This window comes from Diadema antillarum, unplaced genomic scaffold (assembly GCF_040938485.1).
Source record: "Diadema antillarum isolate AM-2024a unplaced genomic scaffold, OU_Dant_1.0 seq00000096_RagTag, whole genome shotgun sequence".
Taxonomy (NCBI): domain Eukaryota; kingdom Metazoa; phylum Echinodermata; class Echinoidea; order Diadematoida; family Diadematidae; genus Diadema; species Diadema antillarum.
The window spans coordinates 455,521-469,810 of record NW_027271185.1 but is presented as its reverse complement, the minus strand read 5'-3'; positions in this window follow the sequence as shown (position 1 = coordinate 469,810).

Below are 14,290 nucleotides of genomic sequence, written 5' to 3'. Positions count from 1 at the left end.
TGTCAAATTACAAGTCAAATGCTCAAAAGCTGAGGGAGTAATCTGAATCCACAATATTTTTGTATGCTTTTTAGTGAAAATATGTTGAACCATGGCAACGTATTGGTCAAAAATGACGAAAGATTAAAATTGCACATCTACGTACTATAGTGGCCATATGCGCCAAATTTCAAGGAAAATGCTAAAAGAATGAGGAAGTTAAGTAAAGGTTTTCATCCACAGTATTTAAGTATAATTTTCATTCAAAATATGCTATTACAATACCAACTCATTGTTCAACTATAGCGAAAGATTAAATTTGCACATCTACGTACCACAGTGGTCACATGTGCGAAATATCAAGCTAAATACTCACAGACTGAGGGAGTAAGGTGAATCCACAGTATTCTTATACGCTTTTAAGTAAAAAAAAAATGATGCTACCATAAGAACGCATTATTGAACAATGACGAAATATTAACTTTGCACATCTACGTACCATAGCGGTCACATTTGCTAAATTTCAAGGTAAATGATGAAAGAATGAGAGACCTAACTTAATTAACAATATTTACATATGATTTTCATTTGAATAATGCTATTACATGGCAACACTTTGTCCACCAATGGCGAAACATTAAATTTGCACATCTACATACCATAGTGGTCACATGTGTCAAATATCAATCTAAGTGCTTAAAGACTGAGAGAGTAAGCTGAATCCACAATAATTTTGTATGTTTTTTAGTGAAACATGTTGCTACCATGGTCAACACATTGTTGAGTATCGACGAAAGATTAAAGTTTACACATCCACAATTCCGCTTATACAAATTGTATGTTTTTTTAGTGAAATTATGTTTTCATGGCAACGCATTGTTCAACAATGACGAAAGACCAAGTTTGCACATAATTATACTATAGCGGTCACATGCGCCAAATTTCAATAACAGTGCTCAAAGACTGAGGGACTTAATCCACACTATTTACTTATGGTTTTTATTTAACATATGCTGTTACATGCCAACGCATTGTCGAACAATGATGATTAACCTTGCGCATCTACGTACAATGGCGGTCACATATGCTAAATTTCAAGCCAAGTGCTCAAAGACTGAGTCAAATAACTGAATCCACACTATTTACGTATGAATTTCATTTAAGATACATGCCAACGCATTGTTGAACAATGACGAAACATTAACTTTTCACATACGTACCATAGCGGTCACATGTGATAAATTTCAAGAAAAGTGCTCAAAGACTGAGGGAGTAATCTGAATCCACACTATTTACGTATGATTTTCATTTAAGATATGCTGTTACATGCCAACGCATTGTTCAACAATGGCGAAAGATTAAAATTAGCACATCTACGTACAATAGTAGTCACATGTGCCAAATATCAATCTAAACGCTAAAAAGACTGAGGGAGTAAGCTGAATTTACAATATGTTTGTATACTTTTTAGTGCAAAAATGTTGTTTCCAAAGCAACACCCAAAGACTGAGAGACTTAATTTTATCCACACTATTTACATATGGTGTTCATTTAAGATAATTTGCTGTTACATTGCAACGCATTGTTTAACTATGGCGAAAGATTTAATTTGTACATCTACGTACAATAATGGTCACATGTGCCAAATACGAAGCTAACTAACCAAGACTGACGGAGTATGCTGAATCCACAATAATTTTGTAAACTTTTTAGTAAAAAAAAAAAACGTTGCTTCCATGTCAACGCATTGTTGAATAATGACGAAAGACTAAGTTTGCACATTAACGTACCATAGCGGACACATGTGCTAAATTTCAAGCTAAATGCTCAAAGACAGAGGGAGTAAGCTGAATGCACAATAATATTGTAAACTTTTTTGTAAAAAAAGATGTTTCCATGGCAACGCATATTTCAGTAATGACGAAAGACTAAGTTTGCACATCTACGTACCATAGCGGTCATATGTGCTAAGTGTCAAGAAAAGTGCTCAAAGACTGAGGGAGTAATCTGAATCCACACTATTTACGTATGATTTTTATTTAAGATATGCTGTTACATGCCAACGCATTGTTCAACAATAGCGAGAGATTAAAAATAGCACATCTACGTACAATAGTAGTCACATGTGCCACATATCAATCTAAATGCTAAAAAGACTGAGGGAGTAAGCTGAATTTACAATATGTTTGTATACTTTTTAGTGCAAAAATGTTGTTTCCAAAGCAACACCCAAAGACTGAGAGACTTAATTTTATCCACACTATTTACATATGGTGTTCATTTAAGATAATTTGCTGTTACATTGCAACGCATTGTTTAACTATGGCGAAAGATTTAATTTGCACATCTACGTACAATAATGGTCACATGTGCCAAATACGAAGCTAACTAATCAAAGACTGACGGAGTATGATGAATCCACAATAATTTTGTAAACTTGGGTTGGGGTTGAACACTTTTTCAGAAATTAGGGGCGCAATTTTCGCGCTTGCCCCGGGCGCCGTTTTCCGTAGATACGCCACTGACAGTGGCGTAACTACGGGGGGGGGGGGGGGGGGGGCATGGGGGGCACGTGTCCCCCCCCCCCCCATCCGCTGGTTAAAAAAAAAGGAAAAAAAGGAAAAAAAAAGGAAAAAAAGAAAAAAAAAAGGGGGAAAAGAAAAAAACCTACGAAAATGGTAATTCAAGGGTTAGTAAACTGCTTTTAAAATCGACATGAAAGGATGATCAAGAAAAAAAGATATTTTTCTAAGATTTCTTTTAACCATATAATTAAAGAGGTATAACATTGTTCAAAAAGCCCGGAGACGACAAAAGATTGTGATTCAGCGTGATTCCTGGTTGGCATTTTGAATACAAGCATGGATGTGCGCAGTGTACTCAGAATATCGGAATGGCAAAATGAGTCGCTGCAATGTTGCGCAATGTGATGTTTGATAGGTTGTACACATTTGCTATCAAAGCTTGATCATTGATTTTGCAGTGTTGCTTTACATACTAGTCTATATTAAAATGCCTTGCATTGCCAATAATAAGACTTGACCTTGGCTATTTCCTAACTTTTCCATCTATTTGAAACACACACACTCACAAACACAAACAAATTAGGGGATGCTCTATATAAAGTGCAGATTTTGGACATCCTTCTCCCGCTTGGTCACTTCGACGCCCCCTCGCTGGTCATACCTCCCCCAGTCATGAACATAAACCGACACCCTTGACTACCAGTGGCGGATCCAGGGGCGCACCGGGCGCCCCCTCCCTCCAATGCGAAAAAATATATACATGTAGCTATTGTATACAAACGACAGTTTTTGGACGGTAAAATGTCAAAATTTTCAAGCTCGCTCGCTTCGCTCGCTCGCATTTAACCGTTATATGCCATTCTCCTGATGTTACTGCCAGTAATTGCCAGCAGCAGTTGCGCCCGATGCGCCACCCCCCCCCCGAATTTCCAAAGCGAAAAAATATAGCTACAAACGGCAGTTTTGGGACTGTAAAATGTCAAACCCCTTGATTTCCAAAGCGAAAAAAAATATAGCTACAAACGGCAGTGTTGGGACTGTAAAATTTCAAAATTTTCAAGCTCGCTCGCTTCGCTCGCTCGCATTTAGTCGTTATGCCATTCTCCTGATGTTGCTGTCATTAATTGCCAGCAGTTGCGCCCGGTGCGCCCCCTCCCCTTAATTTCTAAAGCGAAAAAATATAGCTACAAACGGCAGTTTGGGGACTGTAAAATGTCAAAATTTTCAAGCTCGCTCGCTTCGCTCGCTCGCATTTAATCGTTATGCAATTCTCCTGATGTTGCTGTCAGTAATTGCCAGCAGTTGCGCTCGGTGCGCCCCCTCCCCTTGATTTCCAAAGCGAAAAAATATAGCTACAAACGGCAGTTTTGGGACTGTAAAATGTCTAAATTTTCAAGCTCGCTCGCTTCACTCGCTCGCTTCACTCGCTCGCATTTAATCGTTACGCAATTCTCCTAATGTTGCTGTCATTAATTGCCAGCAGTTGCGCCCGGTGCGCCCCCTCCCCTTAATTTCTAAAGCGAAAAAATATAGCTACAAACCGCAGTGTTGGGACTGTAAAATGTCAAAATTTTCAAGCTCGCTCGCTTCGCTCGCTCGCATTTAATCGTTATACAATTCTCCTGATGTTGCTGTCATTAATTGCCAGCAGTTGCGCCCGGTGCGCCCCCTCCCCTTAATTTCTAAAGCGAAAAAATATAGCTACAAACGGCAGTTTGGGGACTGTAAAATGTCAAAATTTTCAAGCTCGCTCGCTTCGCTCGCTCGCATTTAATCGTTATGCCATTCTCCTGATGTTACTGCCAGCAACTGCCAGCAGTTGCACCCGGTGCAACCCCCTTAATTTCCAAAGCAAATATATATATATATATATATATATATATATATATATACACAATATATACACATATATATACACGCTCGCTCGCATTTAATTGTACAGTTATGCAATTCTGATGTTGCTTCCATGAGGTGCCCCCCCCCCCCCCCAATGTCTTGACCCGCGGTATACGCCACTGAACACTCCCCTCTAAAAAATCCTGGGTACGGCTATGGGTCCCACACTTTGTTAGATTCGCTGTTTTGGATATCCCAGCAATTTCAAAACCAATTTTCATCAAATAAACGTTAAATTCCTCATGGAATTACAAATGAATGCTCTTTCATATTTCATAAGAGGTTTCTCATTATCTAAAAAACAAGAAGAAATGTTAGAAACCTGAAATTAGGTCTCAAAGAAAATTATACGATCCCTTTAAAAGCTTGTAAAAAGAGTTGAGTCTTGAGAACGGCAAGAAATTATACTTCTTTTTGTTCAACCCCATTGTTCAACCCCATTTCGATTTCGACAAGTTGTCATTACACTTGCTATGCTATTACCATTTATATTGTCTGTTTTTGCACATTGTTGACAAGGTAAAAGAACTTCTACCTTTACTTCTGATCTAATATTCATATGAAAAACGAAAAGTATGAAAATAGATCAACCGAGTTGAATCAAAATCGCGCAAATGTAGGTGTTTCTTTATTTTTGTCGGCTATCATAGTTTCAGGTATCTAATGAGTGTTTTCGAGTTGACGCGTTTTTCAACAGCACACCGCTAATCGGTGAAGTTTCCCTTGTCACTATAGGTTAAGATAGGCGTGATTGTGTATCGTAGATATAAAGGGAATCCTTAGATGATTAGCCGACTTTTGCACTGAACATCTAGACATAATCTATATTATGGAGCCAGTCTGTGCCAAGAGCTTGAATAATGTAATTCCTTATGTCAGAGAAAATGTACTGAAACAAAAATAGAACGGATTCTATGACGGAAACCCGAGGGACTCCACATTCATCAAGGATTTGATGGGAAGAATCAGTCTCAATCTTAACTAATTTACAAGGGATCAATCTGACGGATACGACGTAAGCAAAGTGTGGACACATTAAGCTATATACCCCGCCTCTCAAATCGAGTCAGCAATTGTGTTAAATGCCGATGGAAAATCAAGTAATACCTATCTGCCAAGTTTGTTAAAAATCCTTCATAGGATTTCAAGAAGAAGTTGATAATGTGAAAGACCTGCCCCACCCCCTTCCGACTGGGAGGTACTTTTTAAACAAATTGAGATCCGGTTACCCTTGGGGAGATGTCTGCCAAGTTTGGTGAAAAACGGTTATGAAGTTTCCAAGAAGAAGCTGAAATTTTAAAGGGACTGTACAGTACTGTTTGAGGTGGGGATTCATGTTTTGAACATTCCTAAGTGAGATAATGAGAAACCTCTTATGAAATATGAAAGGGCATGTAATTTTAAGAAGGATTCAACGTTTATTTAATGAAAATTGGTGTTTAAATGGCTGAGATATCCCCAAAAAAAGTGATAATAATAAAAGGCGACAGGCCACGCTTTTTATTAGGCTCTCTTTGTTTCACCTTGTGTTTGGATATCTCAACCATTTCCAAACCGATTCTCATCCAATGAACTTTTGATACCCCTTAGAATTGCATGCTCTTTGACATCTCATAGAGTGGTTTCTGAATATCTCGCAAAACTGTATAAGCTAAATCCTCACCTCAACCAGAACTGTACACACCCTTTTAATGTCACCTTCCCCTCCCCCCTCCTTGGACAGGCCGGATTAAACTTCGTCTTAGCTAACTTGAAACTACATTCATTAATGCACTTACTCATAAAGCACTGTATTTTCTCTAGGTGCCTATCACTTTTTGCTGCACAGAAGATTTCCGTACCTACATGTATAAAGGTCTATCATTGAATATCTTAGTTATAATGATAGAACTCTATTCACATACAGCTTCTGCTCAGTCTTTTTCACGACTTTTCATTTCCTTCTCCCATCCTATAGTCTAGTTCTCTTGGTATTACAGTGTACCTACTTTCATTCCTCTTTCTTTTTTCATACTTTCCTATCACATCCCTAACCCCAACAGTCCTTTTCAGGACCACTTCCTCACTTTACTGTTGTTAATAGGGGGTCAATTTCTCAGTTTCCCCTCCCTTTTGGAGACTACATTTTTACTTTGTCTTCTCTCCTACATTTCTTCTTCTCCATGAGTCCATTTAAGTACTACACTTTTAATTATCATTCTTTTTTTTTTGTCCGACATCTCTTTTCCACAGAAGCCCTTCCTTTGATCCATTCAAGTCCGCGTTCTCTATATCCCTTTCTGTATAACATCATTCGTATTTTGTTTTTATTTCTCTCTCTATCTCCATGAATTTCCAACCTTGTCTTTGCCATCTACTCCCGCGTCTAGTCATCTTTCTCCTCCCACGGACTTCTAACGGTTCATCTGATTTTCCCTCTATTCTCATTACAACCCTGTAATCTACTCTCCATCTCCATCTCTATCAGGTGATCAGTGCAACCTCAATTTCCAGCTCACCATACACTGCCCTTCGGGTATCACCACTTGCATTCTCCATACTCTTTTCACGCTTTCCTCCTGCACTCTCCTCTCTCTATTAAGGTTCTTCTTTCTCCAAACAAGAGTCCCTTGAAGGACTACATAAACATTGTTAACGAAAACCCGTCTTTTTCAATGTAGAATTTCTAAAGAGTTCGATAATGATATAGAGCGGTATTTTTCTAGAGTATGTTTTTGTTTTCGACATGTTAACTTCAGGGAAAGAAAGTGATATTTAAGCATAAGCAACCACTTAAAACCCTTCGAGGCGCTTTTGATTTATAACTAACAGGTCATCCCCCTCGAGTTGTGTGTGTATACGTTTGTATGTGACCGTGCACCACAAAACAAATAAAAAGCCGCACCCCTTGATTTTAAGTGAAGACTCAAAAAAGGTGCAATGGTTCAACAAAGTCAGTCTTGAGTTTTTCAAATTTTCTGAAAGAGCTATCCTTCTTCTACATTATTCTTTACTTTGGTATCCTAACATGAATGGGAAAGTGTGTTTTTAGCAGTTTTTCTACAACGCTGTTTAGGGGAAGGGTAGAATGATCAGGTATGAATGACTTCAGGCCACTTTTCATGTTCTGAAATCCTTTGCACACTCTTCACTTTCAAGTCCAATAACTTTTGAAATGGTGACGCTACTGCTTTGAAAGTCAGCATTAATCACGGGCATAATGTGCTCATAACACATGTATAATTCCACCTTAATCTGATAATCTCTTCATTGTTGTTGCTTCGGTGGTTTACATCCTGTGTTTTGTCCCTTTCATGGCACAGCTAGCGCGGCTTGGTAAAGATTAAGTGCTTGAATAGACCATATACTTCAGAGACCATATACTCAGTTCACACTTTTCCAGAATGTATGCTTTCTTTCCAGTATTTATGTAGGTTAGGGGAGTCCATTTGAATTGAGTTATACATCATTTTAAAGCTTGGAGTCTGTTCTTTCAGAATCTGTCCTGAAAATCCATGTCTGGCGACTTTTTGTTGGTTTTGTGGTGCAGGGTCACATATTAAGAGTCACGTGTCATGTACGCAAATATACCCTTGTATAGCATACGAAAAGTATTAACTTTGTGATGACAAGCAAACATTACTTTTATCATATTCTTGGTTTATCAAAAATGTCTTAATGACTTTAACATGAACAGAATTCGGGATTACAAGTGGTTATCGTAAGCAATGGCCATTCTCTGCAAATTAAGTCCTTCACTACCTCCGAGTTCTTCACGTGTTATAGGATGTAGCACAGAAGTCGGACTGTCCGAAGCGTAGTCTCTGGTGACTATCACACCGTCCTGTCGCAGCCAGTACACCGTATTGTTGAAAATGCTCACATCCCTCAAGCGTCCACCATGGCCTACACTCCGTATGCCAACTACTTTTAAAGTAGTCTGCCCTGGGCTCCCTAAAGGTAGGTTAGTGTAGAGGGTTTTCCAATTGTCACAATAGAGCAGTCGGCCAGCTGTGATATAAAACAATTATGATAGCGAAAATATGAAAGTCTTGAACTGGCCTTAACAGAAAATGTGAGTGACATGTACGGTAACTAAATATTTAACATACCGAAAGTCTTGAAAATATTCGGATAGATTCATACGAAGTATTTCATCAAATTTTATCATGAGATGTTAACGTTTTCTTTTCGGAATAATTTACCACGAAGAGAGAGAGAGAGATAGAGAAAGGGAGGGAGAGACTGTATCAGAATCCGCGACACTTTACTACAATAGACATTATTGACCCATGATAATCCCTTTGGATAAAACAAGGAAAAAAGGCCACAAAGATCCACTTGCATAATGTATGCCTGTGTAGGATGCAACAGTATGTTGCGTTGAAAGTTGACGATGTCAGAAATGTTTAAAATGTAATTAAGAATTTTAATGGTGTTGTTTGAACAAAGATCTCCTTCATACTGTCTATGCTACTATTAAATTGAAAATTCAGTATGATTTCACATTTTGCATGACGTGACATGACAAACACGAAAAAATATACAAGTTGTTGTAAACAAGTATGAGCAATGTGTACTTTTAAATTTAATGTTTGTGCTGATTCTCATGTTTTCTCCCAAACAACAACTTTAATCTTAGCTCTAACACAAACGGTCAGATTATATTAAATACCAAGCGAAACTATCGATCAGGACAAAAATATCCTGGAAAAAAATGTGATTGCGTAGTTCACTTGGCCTTGCTTTTAAATATGAGAGACGCGAATTCTATTACAGTATTTAATATCTTTGACAAACACCGATTTTTTCACGAGTTCGGGATGATCCCAAATGCGTAACAGCTTACATGTAGTATTAATGTGGTAGCATGAACTCCAGTTCAAGCTCCGAAAATATTACATTTAGTGTTTGTATACTGGCGAATCTATTGCCACGAGTGTGTGCACGTATGGGGTGGATATGACCGTATTGCCACCGTGAACGCGACTTACATTTCGTACGTACAGCAATCCTAACCTGAACATCGAACCCTAAGAGACAAAAATGTGTTAACCAATGGGGCAAAGCATGTAAGGCACAAATAGCGGAAATCTTTTCAGCACACGGCATCCACCACTTACTAGCTTCCGAAAGTAGTCCTACGTCATATTGTTTCGGTCAAACATCAGACAATCCACTGTAACTGATTTCAAGCTCGCGTTTGATAGGTAGCACTGGAAACGAACTTAGAATTAGGGGTATACGGGTATATGAAAGCACCAGTTGTGAGTTCTCCCTCTAGTCATTTGACCTCTAGTAGATGTCGCTAATTTGAAGATGATGCCAGCAGCAATCTTCAAGTTTGTCTGTCCTCCACTGCCACGAGGTGGATTTTGGGGGATGACTGATGTTCCTATCCCCCTCCCGATGTTTTCCATGATTTTCAGGCACAAATGTTGTTTGTGCTATTCTTAAACTGCCCCAAGGTCAAGGTTGGAGTCCTCGTCTGAGATGATGTTGGAATTTCATGTCGATGCGTCGATGGGTATAGTATGGCCAGTCAAGTCATTTGTTGAGGTGGCTTCTCATGCGAGAATGAAGTCCAAATCTTAACATTAACACAGATACTACAATAAAAAAAGTCCAAAGATTTAGAACTCTGGTTCATTATCTCCGTCTTTAACAGGATGACAATTGTTCTGTTGGCTTTTTAAAAAGCCTCTGTGCCTTGTGTACATTGTGGACTTCAAAAGAGCTATGTTACTTCCCAAGAGTTAACAGTGAAATCGCAGCTCTAAGGTTTGCTTTCAGAAAGTCTTTGTACCCCTTGACCCCAACAGATATTGAAGGTGCTCATCTTTTCTAGTGGTGTCCCAGTAAATTTCAGAGCTGATGCTGGGAGTGATGTTTCTCTTTACCTTTGCTTTCTCAGAGCCGATTCGTATTTGCTGCAGGCTGAAGCCGCTTTGTCAAGATGGTCAAACAGGCTGGCCAGCTTATCCTCAACTCCCATCATTGTCATCCCCAAATCCAAGATATATGATTGCTCTTCCTCCACTGGAAACTGTGTCCTTATTAGTGGCGGATCCAGAGGGGGCGTATCTGGCGTGCGCCCAATCTTTATCATTTTCATTTGTTAAAACAAAAGAAATAAACGAAAAATGGGAGCGGGAGTGCGCCCCATTTTATTGGTAAAGGCGCCTCCCCTTTACTCTCTTAATTTCTAGGATTTATTTTTAAGTCCTAAGGATTTATTGCTTTAAGTCCTAGCGGACTGTAAATACGGACAAAACCTTAGGACTTAAAAGTAAGTCTTAGCTAGGATTTAAAAATTTAAGTCTATGTTCGACTTAAATTTCAAGTCTATAGGATTTATTTTTTAAGTCTTATTAGATTACATTTAAATCTTTCTTAGACTTGTTTTTAGAATAAATCCAGCTTGGATTTAAACGACGAAAGACTTATTTCAAGCCTTCCTTGGATTTATTTCAAATAAATCCATCATGGATTTAAACTCAGACTACTGAAAATGACAGCCAATTGATGCACTTTCTTCACATGTAAAGGTCTATTTATTTTAACAAAATCAAACTGATGCATTTTTCACAAACAACGATAAGTTACAAAATATACAGATGATTGTCATACACATGTAGGCTCCAGAAAAAATGAAATACCACATGATGAAAACAGAGCATATTTTGCAATAGTCTCAGATGGTCACATCTTCACATTCATGTTACTGATGCTTCTTTCACTGTGTTCTGTAAACAAGTTACTAGACGACTGGAACCTTCATTGCCAAATAGATTACTTTTTTTCACTTTTTTTTTAAATCTTGCAAGATGACTCCATACGACTCGATTCACTTTCATTTTATGTATTTCTTTCCCTGGTGAGCATCGTTAAGTCGTAAGATGGAAACTATGAACAAATATAAGATTATATATGAATTCTAATAACTTAAATTTTAGAAATGATGCCGTGTAATAAATAATACAGCCTCCATTAAGCTGACGTTTAGATTTACACGCTTTGTACGTCCCATGCATGCAATTTAAAGAATTATTTGGTTTTTTGGAATGATGCATAGTATAAATTTAATCAAGAGGGAAGTAAAGGCCAAAATTAGTGTAATCACATTAGAAAAGAGAAGAAATTTCCCTACACAGAATGGTGTAAAGACTATGAAAATCAGCTACGAAATAAGGAAGATATGCCTCTTTTCAATTTCACACATTTCCAGAAAACAGATCTTGTCCAGTCTTTATGAACGTCCAAATGAGGGAATTGATGATGTCATTCCTTCAAAATATTTTTACACTTTTCACCTGCATGTATTTGCATATTCATACGGACTAGTCAAGAAATGTTTTCTGAAAACGTGTTACATTTCCTTATTTCTTACCAGACTTCCCTAATTTTTCCACTATTCCGTAGGGAAAATTTACAATTGAATCCAAACTGTATTACATACAACAGTAGGGAGCAAGATCTATGTAAACTCTGAAGTAAATTCACCTTAAAACATTAAGAAGCTCAAATAACAATTAACATTCTAAACTTACTTCTAAAATTCCTTGAATATCGATTGTCTGAAATGGATTTACATAAGTACATTTCCATACTGCATTTTGGTAGACAAAATGTTTGACAAAAGAATATACAAATTCCTGCTTAATCTATTGATATTTCAGAATCCATCTCAACTGATGACAGGGAACCATCTCAAGAGACTGTTCAAGTGAGATGGACCACTAGTTTCTTAATTACTTTGATGTCATATCTCGTAACAAAGCACTATGTTGAAGTGATGCAATCTGAATTTTTAACTAGAATTATCACTCATTGTGATTAATATACCCCCACCTACAACTGAGGGAATTAGCTCAACCAGGATTATTTTTTCTTACTTTTTAATAAAGAAAAAAATTACCATGGCAATGCACTGTTCCACCTCTCAAATCAAGTGCTCAAGAAATGAGTGAGCAAGATAAATAAACTGACGATTTCTATGGTTTTTTACTAAAATTGTGTAACCATGGCAACACAATGTTGGACATTAAGAAAAAAATGAAGTTTGCACAACTATAGGCCCTATATCATAGCCGTCATATGTGCCAAATTTCAAGCTAAATGCTAAAAGGGTGAGGGGTTTAGTTGAATTCACATTAGTGTATCATTTTCATGCAAAATATACTGTTACCATGGCAACACATTTTCCACACTGACAAAAGATTTTTTGCACATCTAGGTAATGTAGAGGTAACATGTGCCAAATTTGAAGCCAAAATGCTCTAAACAGAGACAGGAGAATCGAAATGTTTGTATGATTTTCATTGAAAATGCACCGTTACCATGGCAACACATTGTTTAACAATGATGAAATATGAAGTTTGCATATTTCTGAACTACAATGGTTGCATGTGCCAAATTTCAAGCCAAATGCTCAAAGACTGAGGGAGTTACCTGAATCCAAAATATTTTTGTATGATTTTCATTCAAACTATGTTGTTACCATGGCAACACAATGATCAACAATGACGAAAGGTTAAGTTTGCACATGTACGTACCATAGTGGTCAGGTGTGCCAAATTTCAAGCTAAATGCTCAAAGACTGAGGTTGTTACATGAATCCACAATATCTTTGTATGCATTTTAGTGAAAAGATGCTGTTACCATGGCAACGCATTGTTCACCATTGATGAAAGATTAAGTTTGCACATCTATATGCTAAAGTTGTTGCATGTGCCAAATGTCAAGCCAATTACTCAAAGAGTGAGGGAGTTAACTGAATCCACAATATTTTTGTATGATTTTCATTCAAAATATGCCGTTACCATGGCAACACATTGATCGACACTTACGAAAGAATACATTTACACATCTACATACCACAGTGGTCTTTTGTGCCAAATTTCTAGCTAAATGCTCGAAGACTAAAGGAAGTTAGCTGAATCCACAATATTTTTGTATGTTTTTTGGTTTAAAAAAAGCTGTTACCATGGCAACGCATTGCTCACCACATTGTTACCATATCTATATACCATAGTGGTCATGTGTGCCAAATTTCAAGTCAAATGCTCTAAATTTGTTTAAGGTGCCCATCTGCGCTGAATCTATCCTTCCTCGTGGGTTCAAGCACATATTTTGGCTGGAAAACCAAAGTTTATTTCTTTATAAATAGAGAGTTTCATATTAAAGTGTTTAGCCACAACGTCATAATGAAAATAGCAACAAATCAGCGCTCAATAAATGTGATGGACAATGGCTCAACAACACTGTGGGAGTGATGAAAATTAGGTAATCGTTGAATAATTACAAAAGTGTTCAGGGGAACTTAAACTTTCTTCTTTCAATTTAAATCAATGCGGATCTGGCATTACTTTTTTTTTTTCATCATCAACCAGACATAATATACAGAAAACAAGCCAAAGATGAACAGTAAATAAATTGAAATTGGACATGTATAAAAACTTGAAATATTGCAAAAGTGAGACACACACATACATGATAGCACCTCTAAAGGAAACATTGCGGCATTAACTTTCCTTATTGTGTTATTTTCATTTAAAAATGCACACAAAAAAAATTACAAGGAAACTTTACTACAACCAGGGCATGACAGACATGCTTCTTGTGTGCATGGATTTGTAGCTCAATATAAATGGAAAAGTGAGGCACACATAAAATAACTCAATATCCATGAGTCAAACATTATGCATGATAGTATCTTCAAAGGAAACATTGCAGCATTTTACCTGTGTTACTTTGATTTAAGAATTCACCGAAAATTAAGAAAACTTTGCTGCACATCAGGGCAAGTCAGATATGCTTCTTGTGTGCATGGGTTTGTGGCACAATGTCGAAAAATCTTACTAGCATCATACACTGACGTGTTCTTGAAGTTCGTGGCTAATGCCCAGAAC